This window comes from Amphiura filiformis, chromosome 9, assembly GCF_039555335.1.
Source record: "Amphiura filiformis chromosome 9, Afil_fr2py, whole genome shotgun sequence".
In the NCBI taxonomy this organism is placed as follows: domain Eukaryota; kingdom Metazoa; phylum Echinodermata; class Ophiuroidea; order Amphilepidida; family Amphiuridae; genus Amphiura; species Amphiura filiformis.
In genome coordinates, this window is record NC_092636.1 from 31532275 (window position 1) to 31542323 (window position 10049).

A 10049-nucleotide genomic window follows, 5' to 3' on the forward strand; every position below is an offset into this window, starting at 1 on the left:
ACATAGGAACACGTGACAATATTTTTTAGTTTGTCAAAATAAAGGTGTTACACGCGAATCGATACTCAATAATACTTAATAATGTGATTTGAAATGTGCACAATTAATTTTTTCTCTATCGATTTGCGTGTAATAGCGTTATATTGACAAACTAAAAAATATTGTCAATGTACTATATTCACCCCCATGATACATCACGATTTTTCCCATGATACATCGCAAACCGCTGGCGGCGCCCTTATTGCGAATAGCGAGAATTGCCTATATGCATGGTTAATAATAATATGGTTAAAGAAATATTAGGGAGTGATCGTTATTTATGGCAGGGGGGGAATGGGTAAATTTAGGGGGAACACGAAATTTTTTGTGGTCTTGAGGGGGAACCTGAAATTTTAGTTGAACCAGGAGGGGGATTGTTAAATTTTAAATGGAGAAAATTGGGAAAACAAGGGGAACGCGAAAATTTTGAGCGGACGCGAGGGGGGAACACGAAATTTGTTGTCGATATTTTTGCCAAAACACCCATTCCCCCCCCCTGCCGTAAATAACGATCGGTCCCTTAATGTGCCAAAGTCATGAACAATAAAAATTCCTTTAAAAAAGGAATGGGGCGCCCAATGTGAGCTTGGACGTGATATGGTGAATTCCATGGCATGGTGTTTAGATTTGATATTATAATGATTTTTTCTAGGGAAGAGTAGAAGATGGTCAAATGCAAATGTGTTTGATTGGGGAAGGTGTATCACAGGACCGTTTTGGATGAAATAAATTGAATTGGAATGAAGCTGTCGTGCGGTCAATTTGCGATTATGTGGGGTGGGGGAGTTCTGTTTTTGGGGCATATTGTAGTGATGATATTGCTTTGGATATTGAATATTGTTGAATTTCGTTATGCATGGGGGTATATGATGGATAGTATAGAAGACACAAGTAAGTAAGAGGATCTGGATCTACGCCTATGTTGACCAAAAGAAAAGTTTTTATGAATGTATAACGTCTGTGATACATATACATCATCTACTTGCTAATACACTGAAAATCTAATAGAGATGAAGGATAAAAAACAATTACATAACATTCATTCTTCATAAAAGTAGCTATGGGTATACAATGTTTACAAGATAAGAACGTTAATGTTTTGTACATGAACGTAACGTCTTTGATACATAGTTGTTAACACACTGAAAATCTGACTAGAGATTTACAATTTGATGATATCCAAAAGAATACTTTACATTGAAGAATTTAAAAAAGTTACAGAACTTTCATTTGTTAACATACACGTAGCAACAAATTGAAAATACAAACGTAACGTTTTGTTCATAAACTTAACATCCTCGACACATCTTGGATCCGCATAATTTGTTGATTAATGTCATAAACAGTCACAAAAGATTTACGGTCTGATCATTTTATCATTTTAAGGGGGACCCGATATTGCATTTGGAAGAACCAGCCTTTTCAATAACTATCAAAACTGCTGGGTACCAAACTTTTTGATACAGCCTGTACATGTTGTATAGTAATTTCAATTACACCATGCAGATAGATAAGACCTTGGTAAGATAAGCATGTTAATTGTTATGTCACTATCTTGATCTTGATAAGATGCCTACTCATACACTGTACCTTGCTGCCTGCTTATTAAACAAGGACAACTATACAACATACATGTGTACATTCATTGAATGACTTTGAAACTTTGGGTACAAAAACTCATACTCTGCAAGTTAGGTCAACTTTTGCACTATGATTGTTTATTTGAGGTTATTGGACTATGCCATTGAGATTAGGCTATTGTGGTCCATAATGTTGGTCACCGTCTATCGGGTTCTAAGAGGCGGTAAACTAGTTTAAGCCCGTACAAAGGTCACGGGTTATTTGGTGTTTTTATAAGTCCATTAATTTTGTATTTTAAACAAAGAATATACGCACAAGATTTTATCCCATGCATATCAGAAAACAATAATAAAATAAAATCCAAGCAAATTGTGGTTTTATTTCTGAGCTGGGCATAATTTTAGCAAAACAATTGCGAAGTAAATCTAGCAAGACCGAAATTAGAAGCTTTTTGCAAAGTCAAGCCTAATAATGGGGCCGCCGCCGTAGCGGGCGCCCCAAAAACAATGTCTGAAACAATCTTGTAGGCTTAAATTCCTTTTCACCATAGAGCAACGGAGTTAACTAAATACCTTCAGAAGACAGCCTGTCATAGCAGTTAGATGGTTAATGAAAAATAATAATGTGCATGCACCATTCGAAAAATGATGGAAACCATCTCATAAGCGTAAAAATATAGGCCTATTTTTTTAATGTGCATGCATCAACCGAAATTCGAAAGAAAAACGGTGTCGGAAACCAAATTGTTGGCCTATTCACTTTAAAATTGTTGAAAAGACATAGCATTTAGCATGGGATGTGGCAGTTACATGATTAATAAAAAAAATACACATAAAACAAATTATTTAAAAGGCCTACAAGATTGTTTCCGACATAATTTTTCCTGACATGATTAGTTCTAGCTGGGTAAACACAAAAAAATTGGAATTTGTTTCCACATTTTGGCGAAAAATTTAAATATACCCTATTTCGCCTAATTTGCGTTCAAATTGCATTTTCCGTGATATCGGCATTTTGAAATTAGTGATTGCACAAATTTAATTTTCTTTTTGCCAATGCCTTCTACATGATTAGTTCTACTGGGTAAACACAAAAAAATTGGAATTTGTTTCCACATTTTGGCGAAAAATTTAAATATACCCTATTTCGCCTAATTTGCGTTCAAATTGCATTTTCCGTGATATCGGCATTTTGAAATTAGTGATTGCACAAATTTAATTTTCTTTTTGCCAATGCCTTCTACATGATTAGTTCTACTGCATGGGTAAACACAAACAAATAGGAATTTGTTTCCACATTTTGGCGAAAAATGTCAGTATACCCTATTTCGCCTAATTTGCGTTCAAATTGCATTTTCCGTGATATCGGCATTTTGAAATTAGTGATTGCACAAATTTAATTTTTTTTTTGCCAATGCCTTCTACATGATTAGTTCTACTGGGTAAACACAAAAAAATTGGAATTTGTTTCCACATTTTGGCGAAAAATTCAAGTACACCCTATTTAGCCTAATTCGCGTTCAAATTGCATTTTCCGTGATATCGGCATTTTGAAATTAGTGATTGCACAAATTTAATTTTTTTGTTGCCAATGCCTTCTACATGATTAGTTCTACTGGGTAAACACAAAAAAATTGGAATTTGTTTCCACATTTTGGTCAAAAATTCAAGCAACCCTATTTCGCCTAATTCGTGTTCAAATTGCATTTTCCGTGATATCGGCATTTTGAAATTAGTGATTGTCCAAATTTCAATTTTTTTGTTGCCAATGTCTTCTACATGATCAGTTTTACTGGGTAAACACAAAAAATTGGAATTTGTTTCCACATTTTGGCGAAAAATTTAAATATACACTATTTAGCCTAATTCGTGTTCAAATTGCATTTTCCGTGATATCGGCATTTTGAAATTAGTGATTGTCCAAATTTCAATTTTTTTGTTGCCAATGTCTTCTACATGATCAGTTTTACTGGGTAAACACAAAAAATTGGAATTTGTTTCCACATTTTGGCGAAAAATTTAAATATACACTATTTAGCCTAATTCGCGTTCAAATTGCATTTTCCGTGATATCGGCATTTTGAAATTAGTGATTCCACAAATTTAAATTTTTTTGTTGCCAATGCCTTCTACATGATTAGTTCTACTGGGTAAACGCAAAAAAATTGGAATTTGTTTCCACATTTTGGCGAAAAATTTAAGTATACCCTATTTCGCCTAATTTGCGTTCAAATTGCATTTCCCGTGATATCGGCATTTTGAAATTAGTGATTTCACAAATTAAAAATTTTTTGTTGCCAATGTCTTTTACATGATTAGTTCTACTGGGTAAACACAAACAAATTGGAATTTGTTTCCACATTTTGGCGAAAAATTCAAGTAAACCATATTTAGCCTAATTCGTGTTCATATTGTATTTTCCGTGATATCGGCATTTTGAAATTAGTGATTGCACAAATTTCATTATTTTGTTGCCAATGTCTTCTACATGATTAGTTCTACTGGGTAAACACAAAAAAATTGGAATTTGTTTCCACATATTGGCGAAAAATTTAAGTATACCCTATTTCACCTAATTTGCGTTCAAATTGCATTTTCCGTGATATCGGCATTTTGAAATTAGTGATTGCACAAATTTTTTTTTGCCAATGTCTTTTACATGATAGGTTATACTGGGTAAACACAAAAAAATTGGAATTTGTTTCCACATTTTGGCGAAATATTTAAGTATACACTATTTCGCCTAATTTGCGTTCAAATTGCATTTTCCGTGATATCGGCATTTTGAAATTAGTGATTTCACAAATTAAATTTTTTTTTGTCAATGTCTTTTACATGATTAGATCTACTGGGTAAACACAAAAAAATTGGAATTTGTTTCCACATTTTGGCGAAAAATTCAAGTAAACCCCATTTGGCCATGTGTTTTGAACTCGCCACCCTTAGCGTTACATCACAAATATTATGAATTTTTACACCAATCATGTTTCAAATTAGAATATCTCCACAACTATCAACCCTAAACTAGCAAAAGTATACATTTTTGGAAAGCTGAAGGCAAAAGCAATTTAAATATACACATTTCAACTCATTGTGCAGGGTGACCTTGAAGTTATACAGGGTGGAATAAAAAAAATCCAAATAAAAAATGGGTCACTTAATGCATCGCTTATTACTAACTTGCAGTTATAAACTGAAAGTAAACAACATTGATTTGGTTAGAGGTTAGGTGGAGCATACTGACTTTGTAAGAAAAAAAAATCACAGCTGTTTGGTAATCTCGAATACAGGGTGTCCCAAAATATGTTCAATTTTTTTTAATTCAACATATTTTGAACTGAAACAATTTACCACTAGCCCATACAGAAAAAGTAAGTCCATATTTAGATTCCTCATCAAATTTCCTCTCAGAAAATGTAAACTTTGACTATGATAGGATAAGTAATTAAAAATTTGCAGCAACTTTTAGATTTTGAAGACATCCGCATTGCTTACTACAGTGTTTAATATGAAAATGGATAGTTTTGGACATAAAAGTTTGCATTTTATAGACTAAACCAATCATAAAGAGTTCAAAATGATTAAAAACAATTAGCAGAATTAATAATCTTTCAAAAGAGCTCTTAACCATGTCTGTAGCCCATATGGATGCAAAGATATGATCAGTTGATTCAACGCGCACACACAAAATCTATATTTCCCATAGACTTCGCACATACCGCCACCGCCTCAACCGCCACCGCCTCAACAACCACCTTGGCCATTCTGAACTCAAACAACTGTAACTCAACTATCTTAGCTGATAAACAATTCTCCTTTGGAGGTCTGTTAGGGCATTTATTTAGCTATAAACTGACACCAAACACACTACAATACCTCTTGTTTAAGCAGAGATATAACAATTTGGAAAAGCGTAACAAAACCACCACTTTTGGGTGGCGAGTTCAAAACGCGTGGCCATTTAGCCTAATTCGTGTTCATATTGTATGTTCCGTGATATCGGCATTTTGAAATAAGTGATTTCACAAATTATTATTTTTTTTGCCAATGTCTTTTACATGATTAGTTCTACTGGGTAAACACACAAAAAATGGAATTTGTTTCCACATTTTGGCGAATAATTCAAGTAAACCCCATTTAGCCTAATTCGTGTTCATATTGTATTTTCCGTGATATCGGCATTTTGAAATTAGTGATTTCACAAATTTAATTTTTTTGTTGCCAATGTCTTTTACATGATTAGTTGTACTGGGTAAACACAAAAAAATTGGAATTTGTTTCCACATTTTGGCGAAAAATTCAAGTATACCCTATTTCGCCTAATTTGCGTTCAAATGGCATTTTCCGTGATATCGGCATTTTGAAATTAGTGAAAACACAAAAAAATGGAATTTGTTTCCACATTTTGGCGAAAAATTCAAATTCGTGTTCATATTGTATTTTCCGTGATATCGTCATTTCGAAATTAATGATTGCACAAATTTCAATTTTTTTGTTGACAATGTCTTCTACATGATTACTTTTACTGGGTAAACACAAAAAAAATTGGAATTTGTTTCCACATTTTGGCGACTCGGAAAATTCAAGTATATCCTATTTCGCCTAATTTGCGTTCAAATTGCATTTTCCGTGATATCGGCATTTTGAAATTAGTGATTTCACAAATTAAAATTTTTTTTGTTGCCACTGTCTTTTACATGATTAGTTGTACTGGGTAAACACAAAAAAATTGGAATTTGTTTCCACATTTTGGCGAAAATTCAAGTATACACTATTTAGCCTAATTCGCGTTCAAATTGCATTTTCCGTGATATCGGCATTTTGAAATTAGTGATTTCACAAATTAAAGTTTTTCTTGTTGCCAATGTATTTTACATGATTAGTTCTACTGGGTAAACAAAAAAATTGGAATTTTTTTCCACATTTTGGCGAAAAATTCAAGTAAACCCCATTTAGCCTGATTCGTGTTCATATTGTATTTTCCGTGATATCGGCATTTCGAAATTAGTGATTGCACAAATTTCAATTTTTTTGTTGCCAATGTCTTCTACATGATTACTTCTACTGATTAAACACAAAAAAATTGGAATTTGTTTCCACATTTTGGCGAAAAATTCAAGTAAACCCTATTTAGCCTAATTCGTGTTCATATTGTATTTGCCGTGATATCGGCATTTTGAAATTAGTGATTTCACAAATTAATTTTTTTTTGGCCAATGTCTTTTACATGATTAGTTGTACTGGGTAAACACAAAAATATTGGAATTTGTTTCCACATTTTGGCGAAAAATTGAAGTATACTCTATTTCGCCTAATTTGCGTTCAAATGACATTTTCCGTGATATCGGCATTTTGAAATTAGTGATTTCACAAATTAAAATTTTTTTGTTGCCAATGTCTTTTACATGATTAGTTGTACTGGGTAAACACAAAAAAATTGGAATTTGTTTCCACATTTTGGCGAAAAATTGAAGTATACTCTATTTCGCCTAATTTGCGTTCAAATGACATTTTCCGTGATATCGGCATTTTGAAATTAGTGATTTCACAAATTAAGATTTTTCTTGTTGCCAATGTCTTTTACAAAAAAGCTTCTGTAGCCAAGAAAAAGGTTCTTTGTAGAACCTTAAGCTTGAAGAACCTTTAAGGAATCTTAAAGAAAGAACCCTCAAAGGGTTCTTAGTAGAACAGAAAAAAAATGTTTTTTATCAAAGAAAATGATTTTTAGTACCAAAAGGGTTAACACTACGTTTTACTTTTCTTAACCTGAATGAATGAATTAGAATGTCCCCAGGCCTATTTAAATCTTTAAGGTTCTTTATAGAAACTTTTAGGGTTCTTTTTAGAACCTTATTACTGCTTAGGGTTCTATATACAGGACAAAAAAAGGTTCTAAGTAGCACCTTTTTTCTGAGAGTGTACTGAAGCACTAATTTTAGAAATGAGGCCTGTATCGTTTCAACTGTAAACTATTTGACACTGGCACTATATTTCTATCTTCCACATTGCATTGCGGTGACCCCGAACACCCTGATGTCAACCATCTGTGTCGGAATCGGAATCAGAATAGAGGTTGTGCATATGACGTATACCGTAAATATGGCGGACTACTCAAATGCATTCAACAAAAGCATTATAGCAATCTACCACTACAGTTCGTCTTACACACCTAACAAATGCACTACGATGCCTCATTTCAAATGTTTAGTTTTAGTTTTGGTTTTGGTCACGTGGTTTCCTATTGTCCTGCCTAACCACTTGAATCATAAGATATCGAACTCATTGTTTCTACCTTTTGTTAAAAACTGAACATTTGTGTCAGTCAGTTTCGGTTTTGGTTTCAGTTTCTTATAAGTGGTGTGAATCGTAAAATTATTTGGTTTGAAGTTACCTACTCTAAGTATACAAAAGAAATGTTTAAATTTCGCAGTGCAATATTCACGAGGAGAGAAATCGAGCATGGTAATCTACATTGAAAGATCGAATAAGCCTAGGCTATTTCACCTGTGAAAAAATATAGACCATCGAAATATTTGCATTCGACATTACAAAAGGGGCCACTATTGTAATTGTATAGGTGCTATAAACAAAATCGAGTCATGTCCTTAATCCTTAATGTACCAGAATCGATGGAAGGCCATTATATGACCTCTAATAACCTAATGAGTTTTACTGAAGCAATTTTTACTGCAAAAGGTAGTAGATAGAGGGGAGAAGAGATTGTGTGTGGTGTGGTGGTGAGGGGGGGGGCAAGGGGGTATGGGCCGGGAGAAAGAGAAACAGATGGGAGAGAGCATTGAAAATGAAAGAGAAGGGGGAGGAGAGCTCGAGATGAAGATATCTAATGTAGGGGAGGAGGAGGGGGAGAGTCACTTAGGGAAAAGGTGGTTATATTGACGAATCCAAATTCACGCATTCCTATACCTTAATAGCTGCCAAAGTTGGGTCCCCGTCGGCTTAATCTCACATAAAATGTGAAATAATGCGGCCTTGGAGGGTATTTTAAATTTCATTCTATCACTCGTGTTACACGTAGACAAAAGAATGATGACAGTAATACAACACAAAAGAATCTAACATCGATTTTTAAGCGGCTTTAATCCACCCAATTGGGCAGTCACTACACCAGTTTGGTGCATGCGGGGACCCGTCATGGCCGACCAAATCCTGACCATGACTTGGCTCGTTGGATTCGTCTATAGGGAGGAGTCCCTCTTAAAGAGGTATGGGTTGTGCTTTCCGGGATAATAAACTAATTCATAATCAAATCATCTCCATGCATCGTTTATGTTTCAAACGAACAAACAAAGCCCCCACCCCACCCCACCCCACCCCATCCTTCAATATACGCGCATGTATATGATTTCTAGGCCTAGAACTCGTGAGTGTAAAGCGCTCCATAGACTCCGAGTATTGTACGTACAATATTGTATGCAACATATCTACGTTATTTAATCTATTGCCATTCTATTTCCAGTAATGTTTAAGTTCTAACGAATGTTTGATGACGAAAAATCGATAATATGTTACATGTAATATCTAGTAGAAATATATTATCGATTTTACGTCATAAAACATTCGTTAGAACTTAAACATTACTGGAAATAGAATGGCAATAGATTAAACAACGTAGATATGTTGCATACAATATTGTACGTACAATAAAAAGTCTGAATACTGCTTTATATGCCACAGCATCAACTGTCGTCCGCGGGATAGATTTCCGATATCAATCATGATAATAATTATGTTAGCACAATAGGCTATTGTATACTTCTAGTTTTATACCCTATACTGTGTCCTCCCAGCATAATAGTGTTATGATTGCAGACCAGATCTGCTCTACTTTTTAATCCCTTGATTTTTGGTTTCTGAACAAAAGAGAAACCAAAACTAAAGATTTGAAATGAGGGGATGAAATAGGTTGATGACAACAATTGATTGAATGGATTGCACTGCGCCATGATTACGGTGAAGGACTGGTTCAACTCCTTTGTTTGGAGCCAATCAATAAACAGCCGAGATAACGGATAAGCGACATTCCACCCCTCCCAGAGTGTTAGGATTATTGTTTTATACCTAAACAATGCGAGTATCGAATCATTAAAATTTTCTTTCATATATCTCAGAATTGCATGATTTAAAAAAAAAAGGGAAATAAAAAATGAATTTCCTGTTTCAGCTGACATGAATGCGCTAAGAAAAACCAAACATTGAGACATAGCTTAATTTGTTTGCATTATATAATATGTTTTTGATGCACAGTACCCTTTTAAATTGATGATTTGTGTCAATATTAACATCCATAATTTGTAGACTCTCCCTTTCAATTAAAATAATTTGCGCATGCAATACTCCGGAAACAATTAGCTGCAATGAGGGGTGGTTATATAATAGATGGCATGATCGCTTCAAAGAATTTCATTTCAC

At 34.1% G+C, this 10049-nt stretch overlaps 1 protein-coding gene across 1 annotated transcript in view; it reads left to right on the forward strand.

Moving 5' to 3' along the window:
- Positions 1–10049, forward strand: part of LOC140160864 (xaa-Pro aminopeptidase 3-like) — a 122977-nt gene that overhangs the window by 77592 nt on the left and 35336 nt on the right. The gene's annotated exons all lie outside the window — the stretch shown is intronic.